This window comes from Aquarana catesbeiana, linkage group LG09 (genome assembly GCF_042186555.1).
Source record: "Aquarana catesbeiana isolate 2022-GZ linkage group LG09, ASM4218655v1, whole genome shotgun sequence".
In the NCBI taxonomy this organism is placed as follows: domain Eukaryota; kingdom Metazoa; phylum Chordata; class Amphibia; order Anura; family Ranidae; genus Aquarana; species Aquarana catesbeiana.
In genome coordinates, this window is record NC_133332.1 from 304,299,475 (window position 1) to 304,312,317 (window position 12,843).

At 44.8% G+C, this 12,843-nt stretch overlaps 1 protein-coding gene across 6 annotated transcripts in view; it reads right to left on the minus strand.

Moving 5' to 3' along the window:
* AK8 (adenylate kinase 8) overlaps nucleotides 1–12,843 on the minus strand; it is a 312,083-nt gene that overhangs the window by 185,768 nt on the left and 113,472 nt on the right. Inside the window, exon 1 of one of the 6 annotated variants that reach the window (XM_073600539.1) lies at nucleotides 2,452–2,560. The exons of 4 other annotated variants lie outside the window; for them this stretch is intronic. The gene's annotated coding sequence lies outside the window, so the exon portion shown is untranslated. Of the gene's footprint in view, nucleotides 1–2,355; nucleotides 2,561–12,843 lie in introns of those variants that run through there. One more of the 6 variants, XM_073600540.1, reaches the window with a different exon arrangement.

Here is a 12,843-nt window from a genome sequence, read left to right on the forward strand (position 1 = left end):
TTGCAGAGATAACACCAGCTGAGATCCGCCTGCTGTGTCGGATTCTTGTAGAGAAAATGCACACAGATACCAAATCAATAACTTGGGGAAATCAGTAACTTGGCATTGTGTTCTACAACACTGAGTATTGAGCTCCTGTCAATATTCAAATAAACAGAATTTATTTTCATGTCTCAGACTACATAAGTCACATTATTAAAAGTTTGATACAGGCAAGCGCACATGTTAAAGTGAATCCTTGTTTTGCCTATGCAGGGTACAGCAACAGGGTCACATCAATGTCCTTGTCTGCATCAGCATATGCTCACTATTCTTTTGTTCCCCTCTGCTACATTCAGCTGCTGGGAGAGAGGAAAGAAGATCTGTGTAAGCTCCAAAGCGCTCAGAGCGCCCAAGCTTACACTGGGCTGAGGACTGTTTTCTCACCCCATATGATACCGCAGGGCACCCACACTGTGACATGAGGGGGAAGGGAATGGGTCACATGCACCTCTGTACCCTGAAGTGCTGGAGATTTACTTTGCTCCCAGTGGCTAAACAGGCTGGCAGAGCATTGAATTTGAGTGTGTGTTGCTGGGAAGTGGAGCATTACAGTGATCCTTTTGCTTTGCCCTAAATGTAGAAGGAAAGGAAAGGGGCACAGGGGTAGACGGAAACGCAACACACAACAATATGGAAAGGTTTTCTCACCCCCCGATATTTGTTGAGCCGAAAGCATCTGCCTGCTATCATAGATGTGAAATTGCTGTCCCGTTAAAGCGAAGCTCCACCCTCAAGAGGATAAGAAACAAAGAGAAAGCACCTCTTAAGTATAAGTGTTTATTAAATTATAAAAAGCACATATAAGCACTTACATCAGGGTTTGTGGTATACAGCCTCCAAGGGGAACTGGATCCGAGTATCGTCAAACATCCGTGTGTAATGGCTGTGATGTAAGCCGGGCGGATGGCCACGGACCTCCGCACGGAGACGCCGGCTGCAGTGCGGTAAGGCTGGATAGACACTTCCGCGTTCCAGCTGGCACACGTAGGTGTAGACGTCACTCGGGCCGTTCGAGTCGACAGGGATCCACTACGCGTTTCTGAGCATGCGCGAGGCTCGCTACGGGCATGCGCGCTCCTTTATCAAGTGTGACACTTGATAAAGGAGCGTGCATGCCTGTAGCGAGCCTCGCGCATGATCAGAAACGCGTAGTGGATCCCTGTCAACTCGAACGGCCCGAGTGACGTCTACACCCACGTGTGCCAGCTGGAACGCGGAAGTGTCTATCCAGCCTTACCGCACTGCAGCTGGCGTCTCCGTGCGGAGGTCCGCGGCCATCCGCCCGGCTTACATCACAGCCATTACACACGGATATTTGACGATACTCGGATCCAGTTCCCCTTGGAAGCTGTATACCACAAACCCTGATGTAAGTGCTTATATGTGCTTTTTATAATTTAATAAACACTTATACTTAAGAGTCGCTTTCTCTTTGTTTCTTATGACCATTATGGAGAGCTGACTTCACTCAACAGGAAGCTGCCCTGAGTACTGTGTCCATAGAGATCCCTCTGGCTCTTATATCTATTCTTACCACGGATGATCCTTAATCAATAGACTTTTAATGTTTCATTATACAGCATTGGACTATTTTTATTCATCTTTTATCATTCATCAATAATTATTATTACTTTTTATTTTATTTTTTATCCATCAATTCTTTTATACCCTATATATATTTTTTATATCGATGGACTTGAGCGCTGCTACATAATACATTTTACCACCCTCAAGGGGAAGTTCGGCTTTAAGGACTCATCCCCCACTCCTCTTGAAGAATTGGCACTTTTAAGGTGCAGGTAACCGATTTTGACAGGTACCTGCTAGGCGATCGGAAGCGCAAGTTCTTCTCCCTCCCTCTCCCAACTGCAGTCTTCTGGGACACATGACAGGTCCCAGAAGACTGCTTGACCATTCACGATGTGCGGCACTGCTGGCACATGCGCAGTGGGCACCCGGTTGTGAAGCCGCAAGCTGTTACAGCCGGGTGACCATAATTAAGATACTGGCCAGCAGGTGAAACCAGCTGGGATGAGCATACCACTGGATTGTGGGACAGGTGAGCGGCAGTTTTTTTAAAAGTCAGCAGCTACAATTTTTGTACCTGCTGACTGTACATTTTTTAACAGGAGACTGGAGCTCCTCTTTAAAGAGTTAGTTCACCTTTACCAAAAAACTTCCTCTGCAAATAAGGGGCATCTATAGATAAAAACCAAACTGTGCAGCTTTGACTAAAGTTAAATAATGCCTTTCTTGTAAAAAAAAAAAAAAGTTAAATAATGCCCTTGTTTTAGGTGTAGGCCATTTATATACCTCATAAAGCTTGAGTGGAAAACTCCCAGGTAGTTGCTAAGAGAAGTCCAGCTTGTCAGGTTTTAGCCTTCAATTTCCTGCCCGTGTAATTCTTACCTCCTTGCTACAGTAGTTCTGCTAGACCTCTGATTCCTTTCACATGTTGTTGGCTTCTGTTCTCACCTATACTGTGGGGTTTTTATTTCCTTCCCTTCTATCACTTCCTGGCTTGCCTCCTAGTTTGCTTCTCTATATAAGACATGCTCAGTGCAGCCCGCATTACCTGAGCAACTTTCCAGTTCTAAAAGCTCATGTTTGCTAGTGTTTTATAGATTCTTTGTCTGACTTCCCATCTACGAACCGTGGCTCTGTCTACTATTTGTGCTTGTCTGCCACCTTCTCTGACCTTGGCTTGTTCCTGGATTCTGTTCTGTTTCCTGCCATCTGTACTCTACATAAGTGAGTGGTCACCGTATCGTCAGCTCTGCGTACCTGGGGGGCCAGGAGGACCCGGTTCCAGCTTTCTGCAAGTCCATCCCCACCATCATTTGCCCTTGAGAAGTAGCAGGTTGTGGCTTAGACTCCGCGTCCTTGGGAACCCTGGGTTGGTGTTCTACAAGGGTTCACTACCACAGAAACATCTCTTACTGTTCAACTCCACCATCACAGGAGTGAGCTCTTAAAACTCTGAGCTCAGAACTACTGCATTAGGGGAGTAAAAGCTCATGTGGGAGGGTTTGAATCAGAGAAACAGCATGCTCCTGTGATGGTGCAGCCGGACAGTCATGGCTAGGCCTCTTTTAGCAACATTCTAGTAACATCGTGGGAGTTTTCCAATCAGGCTTCGTAAGGTATGTAAATGGCCTTCACGTATAACATGGGCATTATTGAACTTTGGTCAGAGCTTATCTACAGACACCCCTTACCGGCATAGGAAGTTTTTTGGTAAAGGTGAACCATGCCTTTAAGATGACAGATGAAATGATCAGGTTTGATATGTACTTACATTTCTATGGATGAAACCACAAGTGGCAACAAAAAAAACCACACAATGATTATAGGTATATAGGAATAAAGGATACAGACCAGATCCAGTGGCCCAATCATGTTTTAAACATGCACTATTCAAAACAAATCCTAAACAAACCAATATGCCCAATTCGCCAAATTTTGCACAAGGAAAAGGAGCTTTATTATCAACTATATGACCATCATTTTTAAATTTTTTTGGACAGGGGGGCATGTCCTGATGTAGACCTGGACGGACAGCTATGAATAGGGCTCCGGTTCATCCTTCGCTATCCTGCTCCCTTGTGCCCACATCCTGCACCTGCCAGAGTTCCCTTGGGCTCCTCACCTCCCACGGTCATCAGGGAATCTGAGAATGCCTTCTAAGAACCACTCCACCGTGCCTACCCCGAACAGGAAGCAGGGAGCCCAGGCGGCCGTGTTGGCACACAGGCTCTCCTAGCAGAGATGGACCTGTCAGGGGAGAGGGAGCTCGGCATGGATCCTCCAACCCAACCTCTGGGATCTGACACTGCCATCATACTGCAAGCTATAGAGCAGAGCAAGTCCTTACTGGTAAGAATCGATCAGCTAGCTGAGGAATATAACTTTATCAGAAATTACCTGTACAAAAGCAGGGTAAGACTTAGTGAGTCACGCATCTCTACCACGGAAGATCCCTCTCCTCTACCTCCCAGCACACCCAGGTTATACAGTCTCTACAGCAGACTATCCAGTTGCTGGAAGCAAAGTCTGATGAGGCAGAAAACCGATCAAAGTACAATAATGTGCAGGTTCTAGGCCTGCCTGCAGGGGCAGAAGGTGACCATCCTGATGAGTTCACAGAACAATTTTTTTAAGAGCTCCTGGATCTCACAGAGGTTTCCCCGACTTATGTAGTGCAAAGTCTGACGACACAGAAAACCGATCAGGGTGCAATAATGTGTGGGTGCTGGGCATGCCTGAAGGGGCAGAAGGTGACCATCTTGCTGAGTTCACAGAACATTTTTTTTAAGAGCTCCTGTGTCTCACAGAGGTCTCCCCGACTTATGTAGTGGAACGCATCCACAGGGTGCCTACAGGCTGTCGCATCCCAGGGGCAATGCACAGGCCCTTTCTGGTTAGGTTTTTCAACTTTAGGGTTAGGGACAGAATCCTCTCTAAAGCCAAGAAACATCCCACCCTTCCCTATCTAGATTCCACAGTGCATGTTTCCAGATTTTTCGGCAGACCTCGAGACAAAATGTAAATACTTCAATGAGATTCGTAAGAAGCTCTGCACAAGTGTCATTCCATATAGTATGCCATACCCCAGCTGTCTCCGTGTTCCATATGGTGCGCTTCTTTAATACACCTGAGGATGCTGAGAACTGGCTCCTAATGCTCTGGAAAGCTGACAACCAAGCCTAAATCACCTGCTGTCAGGGGTGAGCCTTAATAGTTTTTCTGCTTTACTCTGATTTAGTTATGCAGTTTTGATGTTTACAGTTGCAGGACCTGCTGAATCCTTCCCTGATATTTTTATCTGAGCCGTGACCTTCTATATGGTAATGCACACCCCACAGCAGATAACTGACCTCTCATGCTGCATGATGTTACTCTGCACACATCCAATAGAGATTCCGGAAAGGGGTAGGCCACAATTTTCTCACCTTCCTATTTTTCACTTACAGTAAGGGCAAGGAAGCTACTACCTTTATGTTTGGATTCAGCCCACTTGCTAATGTTCTGTGAAATGTTTTTCACCAGAGGATCGACACCCCTCCAGATTTAAGACTGTCTACTAATGCGGACAACATGGACACCATTGAACCATCTCGTTTTTAGTTAAAGAGACTATATATGCTTCTTTAATATGAGTAGCTGTGTTTCAAGATATTTTTTGTTCTGGGATTAAGCCGCTAAACCTAGTTATGTTGGAATTTTGGCTAAGGGGTAGGGAGTTTTATGACTATGTTGTTGTAGTTTTTACTGCTCGATTGCTCCATTGTCTATTTTCATCTGCTTACCATGCTCTTTTGGGTCCTCATCTCACTCCTCACCTCAACCACAGGGTTGATTGCTCTACTTGTTTATCCGCAAAACTTTTTTTTCCTATAGTCATGTCTGTACATAAGCTAGTCCCATGGAAGATACGAGGCATCAGAGACAAATTCAAACGTTCTCTTTTATTCAAATATCTAAATACCCATAAACCTCATATTCTGTTTTTATAGGAGACTCATCTCACTGGTAACCATATTCTAGCACTGCTACGATCCTGGGCTAAGCAGTTCTTTCATGCTAAATACTCTTCATTTGCCTGTGGGGTGGCAGTACTGCTAAATAGGTCCCTTCCATGCAGAGTTGATAGAGTGATAACAGACCCTGGGGGTAGATATATCATTCTGCTCTTGGAGTTGCACGCAGTTGTTTGGGCCTTTGTTAAGGTATATTGGCCCCCTCCCATAGATATCTCTTTATTATACACTCAATACGAAAAACTAGCTTCTTATCAGGCTTCTCGTATACTGTTGGGGGGGACTTTTGCTCTATCTTAGACACACAACTGGACACCTCTAACCCACAACGTCCGGCAAACCCTAATCTAGCGCACTGGGCTGAGACCTTCACCCTTACAGAGCTGTGGAGGTGGAAACAGGCCTCTGTTAAAGCATTTTCACATCTATCCGCAACACGCAAATCGAATTTGCGAATAGACCTAGCTTTTGGTAGCTCTTTAGTGATTTCCAAATTGTCAGAGGCCTCGTACCTTCCTTCTAGAGTTATGCTTAACTATTGGAGAGCATAAAATCCAGGCACCTGGAGATTAGCTCCACGCTTGGTGCAAAATGATAGAGTGGCAGAAACATTTAGCCCACTTATTGATTCCTACTAACTCTGATACGCCTTCTCCGGCAATGGTTTGGGATGCCTTTAAGGCAAATACGAGAGGTAATTACATTTCAGCCATCAAGGCAGTCAGATCCGACTACGCCTCATTGACCTCACAATTGGAGGCGTGATGGAACCCCTGGCTTCTGCTCCTAGGCAGTCGGCAGTTATGAAGGGAATATGAGTGGGTCCACTAACTGAAAAACTGACACTCTGTGCTGATAATTTAATGCTTTTCCTCAATAATCCCGGACCGTCTCTCGGAGAGGTGCTCTCTATTCTTTCCCGTTACTCGATTCTATCTGGACAAATCCTCCATATAGATATAAGGACTAAACAGGGAGCTGATCCTGCGATATCCTTGCACTGGGCCACCTCAGTGCGCTACCTGGGAATTACATTTACTTCCAATGTGTTGGATTACAACAAGTTGAACCTTCATCCTCTCCTTATCATGCTCAAAGCCAAACTGAAGGCTTGGGATAACCTTCCCCTTTCTCTAATTGGCAGACATAATCTTTTAAAAATTAAGATTCTTCCTGTTTTTCTATATATGTTTTGTCATGCTTCAACTTGAATACCCAAAACATTTTTTTTTTTAAACTGACAATTTTATTGAATCTCCATATTTTCCAACAGAAAAAGACAAACAGTTCAGGCGAACTATCCACACACATTGTCACCCATAGAAAAACAAGGTTGAGGCATGTAAAACAGATAAACAAAAACAAAAAAAAACAAACAAACAATGGAGTATGAATCAGTGCTTCTGTATTACCACTAACTTCCAACTCGTTCAAGTGCCAGTAACAAAAGGGGAGCGAAAAAAGGGTAGAAAGGTTAGATGGAGCCAAGGGGGCTAGAGAGAGTGGGGGTAAGGAAAGAAGGAAAGGTTAGAGGGAGATAAAGGGTAGGGGAGAAGAGGACAACCACCCGGCCCTAGGCCTCCGCACTGCCCAGGCACATCGACCACATGTTCAGCTGATATTGGGGGCTTCCAGCATATCCCACAACTCCCATACTCGGTTGTGTGTATCGAGGGTATTGTTTAGGGCAGCTGTCAGATATTCCATCCGCTTGACGTCTCTGATCCTGGAGTGCAATTCAAAGAGGGGGGTTCCTTCCTTTTCCATTACAGGGCTATCAAGCATCTCCCAGCCGTTAGCACTTGGGCCAATAGTTTTTTAGACGATTTGGAAAAGGAAGGAGGTGGGAGGCCTAAGAGGAACATTTTAGGGTCGAATGGCACCCAGGAACCAAAGATGGAGTAGAGAAGAGAAAGAAGAGGGTGTACTGTCTGTCAGTAGGGAACGATCAGTGGGCAGGTCCAATAGGTATGATACAGCTTCCCCATCTCTTTACAGCAGTGCCAAGAATGGCGATTGGCAGAGGGGTATATAGAATGGAGCAGGTCAGGGGTTTGGTACCAGTGAAGTAAGATCTTGTATTGATTTTCTTTGTATAACGTACAGACAGAGCTCTTAGAGGCCTGCGACCAGATAAGTTGCCATGTCTTCAAGGGTATATCCTCACCCAAGGCCTACTCCCAATTGTGCATATAGGCATGCCAAGGTCCAGTTGGTGACAAATCTGCGATCAGGAGTTGATAGGTGCGCAATATCATACCTTTAGGGGACGAACCCTCTAGGCAGATTTTCTTAAACTCGGTTAAGGGGGAGAATTGCAGGTTCGGTACCAGAGACTGTGCAAAGTGGCGGATTTGTAGGTAACTAAAGGTATCTTTCAGATCCTGGAAGGACCTCAAAGTTCTGGTTCTGGTATCCACCAATTGACCATACCGAAACAAGGCCCTATCCATCCAGAAATGGGACATCTGAGAGGTCAAGCTGTCTGGGACGTTGGGAGTATACAGAAAGGAGGTGACCAGGGAGGCAGTGGAGGTGAGTGGGTACATCGATTTACCGCGTTGCCATAGCATTCATAAGAGCGCCATTGGCCCTAGTAGTTGGGACCCACTGAGAGGCACATCCGTACTCCATAGCACAGTTTGGGTGGGTAGAGGCCAGCCAAAGCTTTTCAATTTGTGTCCACCTGTTGTATGCGTGAAGGGTACACCAAGAGGCAATCAGGTGCAACTGGGCAGCCAAGTAATACTTGGCTACGTTGGGAAACGCGAGGCCGCCTTGGCTGCGGGGGGCATATAGAATTGATCTAGCAATCTGGTGCCTCTTGTAGTTCCAGAAAAATGTTATCAAGTCGCCTTGGGGGGTCCTGAAATGTGCGGCTGGGATAGGTACAGGGAGTGTATCAAAGAGGTAGAGGAGTTTGGGTAGGATCACCATCTTGGCCAGACGACCAAAGAGAGATAGCTTTAGGGTGTTCCATTTGGCCAGGGAGGCTCTGATGGATGTATACAGTTGAGGAAAGTTGGTCTTGTATAGAGTTTCGTAGGAGGTTGTGAGGTGGACACTGAGGTACTTTAAGGTGGATGTCTTCCATGAGTAGTTAAATGATTAGGAGAGGGAAGACAATGTCTGAGGGGTCATATTGAGGGGGAGGGCTTCCGTCTTAGAGTTGTTCATTTTGTAGCCTGCGAGAGTGCTGTAACGATCTAATTCTACATGTAGGTTCGGGAGGGTAATATGGGGCTGGGCAAGTGTGAGCACGACATCGTCCGCAAATAAAGAAATCTTAAAGTCCCTAATACGGACTGGGATTCCATGAATATTTGGATTTTGTCTAATATGGGCTGCCAGGGGCTCAATACATAGGGCATAGAGGAGAGGGGAGAGCGGGCAGCACTGGCGGGTACCGTTGGTGATAGGTAAGGTGGGCCAAAACATTTAAAAAAAAAAATGAATGCCATTATCTCCTCTTTTAGATTTGCCCCCCCCCCCAAGGCTAAATAAAGTGAATCTGCGGAGGCAATTAATTGCAGTTTGTGATCGTCAAATTCAATTCAAGTTACTCCATCAAATTTATTTAACTGGGATTGGTAAACTCCTAAGCGCAACATAGAGCAACAAAAACTCTACTAGGGCTATTGCTATTCTCGATGCACGAAAAGCAATCATTTTAAAATGGAAACAACCTGAGGAACTCTCTTTAAATTTTTGGAAGGCCTTAGTTGATGCAGCTATTCCCCTATACAAAGCTGCATACCTTTCCCGTGGATGCCCAAGTAAATTTGAAAAAATTTGTAATATTTGGCTAGAATACCAAAATACCAATGCTGAGCAATGTTGAGGTGTTTGATATGCTTACATCAATCAGACTTTAGACAGTTAATCCTCTACTACAGCTTAATTAATCTGTGGCTTTGTGCACACATTCCCTAGTACACCTATTCCACTGTATTAATATCCTTTGCATGAGGTGCATTACATTGTTACCAAATACTGTGAGTGCGAGCAGTAATTGTTTAATGGTCTTTTTTATTTTCTTTAGCAGGTCTCAACCTGCGGGGTTAACCATAGTTGTTGTTTTTTTCTGTTTTTGTTTTGTGCTGAATGCCCAGAGGCTATTGTACATTTTTTCAGAAAACCAATAAAAATAAGTTTAAATAAAAATTTAAAAAAGAAGTAAATGTTTTTGGACTTATCTAAAAAAAAAAATAAAAACTGTTATACTGATGTTTAGCTTTATGCACCAAGCTGAATGTATTTTGGTGGTTCTGCACCATCTTCCTCGGGGCTATAAACAGAATAATTAAATAATGATAATGAGGCACCTTACACAAAATAAAAATAATACCAACTATATAAAAAAAAAACAGTATACACAAATTTAAAACGGCATATCCCTAAATCAATTATTGAATATGAGATAAAACAATTATGTACAGTGCTTGCTCATATTTGAAATACAAGAAAATGAATATTTGCAATATATTAGATCTCCTAAGTAACAGTATGTCAAAGATGTCAAAAAAGGCCTGCAGACATATTATCGACTAATTTAAAAAGTTTCCACAGATGCAATAAATGTCTGACAGCTGAATCTTAACACCCACAAACTATGATAAAGGATATTCACAGAATTAAAAGTATTTACAATTTATTGAAGAAAAACCTCTCCTGAGCCAATGTCTTTCTAAAAATGCTATAATGGACATCACTGAAACAGTGTAGCGGCCCATGCAAATCAATCGGATTCTGCCTTTCGTGTTTTTGCAGCATTTGATTTGACAGAATAGGGCTTCATGCACATGACCAAAAATGGCCATATACAGTAGAGTACAATACAGCTGTATTTCTCCACCAGGAGTAAAAGGCACAGCGTACAGAAATCACCGGTCAGCTTATACAGATCGATGGCAAAGTACAGTTGTATGTATTGTGATAGTAAGAGTCCCTGCTTCAGCAATAATAGGTTTAACCACTTCAATACCGGGCACTTTCACCCCCTTCCTGCCCAGGTCAATTTTCAGCTTTCAGCGCTGTCACAATTTGAATGACAAGTTCGCAGTCATGCAACGCTGTACTCAAACTGCATTTTTTATGATTTTTTTTTTGTTAAACAAATGAAAAAAGGCCGAACATTTTGAAAAAAAAAAGTTTTTCTTTGTTTCTGTAATAACATTTTGTAAATAAGTAAGTTTTGTCCTTTACTAATGTGCACTGATGAGGCACCACTGATGGGGAGGCACTAATATGCAGCACTGATGGGCACTGATATGCAGCACTGATGGGCACTGATGAGGAGGCACTAATATGCACTGATAGGCGGCACTGATGGGCAGTCTTTATGGTCACTGATAGGCGGCAATGATGGGCACTGATAAGCGGCAATGATGGGCACTGATGTAAACTGGTGGGCGGCATTGATGGGCAATATTAAACAGCACGATAGGCGGCACTGATGAGGAGGCACTGACAGGCATCACTGATGGGCATTGATTGGCATCACTGGTGGGAATCACTGGTGGGCACTGGCAGGCATCAATGATGGGGCTGGACTGATTATCAGTGCAGATCCCCTCTGTCAGGAAAGCCGCTTATTGGCTCTCCTCTACACATGCGCTGTCAGTGTGAATAGAGGAATGCCGATAACCGGCACTTCCTATTTACACTGTGATCAGCTGTGATTGGACACAGCTGATCACATGGTAAAGAGCCTACACCATAGGCTCTTTACTGTGATCAGAGATGCGATGTGTCCAAGTGACACACACCGCACCACCAATCTCCACACTGCGCACCCCGGGTGGCACACATGTGTGGCTTGTTCTAAAGGACGTCATATGACAGCCAGTCAGAATAGGAAAGCCACCGTCTTGCCGTCAATTTGCTAAGAGCCAGGTGGCTTGGTATTTTTTCATTTGTTGCATTTATTGGAAAAGAACCCCTGTGTGGGCAATCCTGTGTATGAACTATTATTTTTGTTCCTTTTAATAAAAACGGGCTGCCACGCCCTTAAACCGAATAGCTGACTGTAGTGGACATCTATCATGAGCTTTACATTCCCCATATTACAGTATATATAAACACAAATCCAACTGGCAACATGCTTACAGGGCCAGATTAGGAACCTTTCCTGCCTCCTCTTTCCTGCACTATGCAGAACTAAGCTGTAAAGCTAAAACTTCCTGTTCTGTGCACTCCTGATACACAGAACACAAGAAACCGCTGTCAACGTGACAGTTCAGAGAGACCTGCACTCCCAGTATAATCTGCAGGACTAAGCTGTTGGTGTGACAGCCCAGTCTTACTCTGCATTCAGTTATAAACGAAAGCAACTGTTAAAGGGGGTAATTTTATGTAATGAACCGCCCTCCTGCCCTCCAAACCCTTCCAGCAGACCAATAGCCAATACCAGCTCTTTACCTCAACCATCGTACACAGACAAGATGTTGAGGTAAAAACCAAAGGAATTACAATTTATTGAACAGAAATAGAGTTTTTTCATACACTGCAAAAAATAGGGGCAGTCACTACATGAACAATAAAACCAAATATTGCACATTGGGGTAAACATCCTGCAAAGGTTAGGTAACAAGGTAAAGTTGCCACAGGACTAACCACATCATGTATGATTAGCAAACAGACAGAAACAATAGGTAACTCAATTAACAATGGGTATTCACACCTAGGAGGCACGCAATGGGAGAAAGACACTAAGGCCCCTTTCACACTGGGGCGGGGGCAGTGTCGGCGGTAAAACTGCTCTATTTTCCCGGATTTTGCTTTTGTCCTGGGAAATCAGGACTGTTTTAGGCACCGGAGCTGCTTCTGGCTTCAAAAATATGTCCGCCACCACCGCCGCAAGATCTCTTTCCTGTTTCCCCTAGCTCTCAGCTCAGATCCGAACTCCGCCCCTCCAGCCCTCTGCACTGCAGCTCCTCCCAATCTCCCTTACAATGTTATTCGGCTGTCTACCACCCCCGCCCCCGTCCGTGCCCCCTGTTTTCATGGTGTTCTACTGAGACAGTTTTCCCCATGAAAACCGGGGGCACGCACAGGGGCGGGTGCAGAGGGCTGGAGTTTAGGAGGAGCTGGAGTGCAGTAGGCTGGAGGGGCGGAGTTCCGATCTCAGCCAAGAGCCAGCCGAGAGCCAGGGGAAACAGGTTTTCTGGGGAAACCGATGTTGGTCTGTGAGAGGCAGAGCCAAGGGACTCTACTGCACTGGGGACACCTGATGTAAGGAGGGACCCCGCTGCCTGGGGAC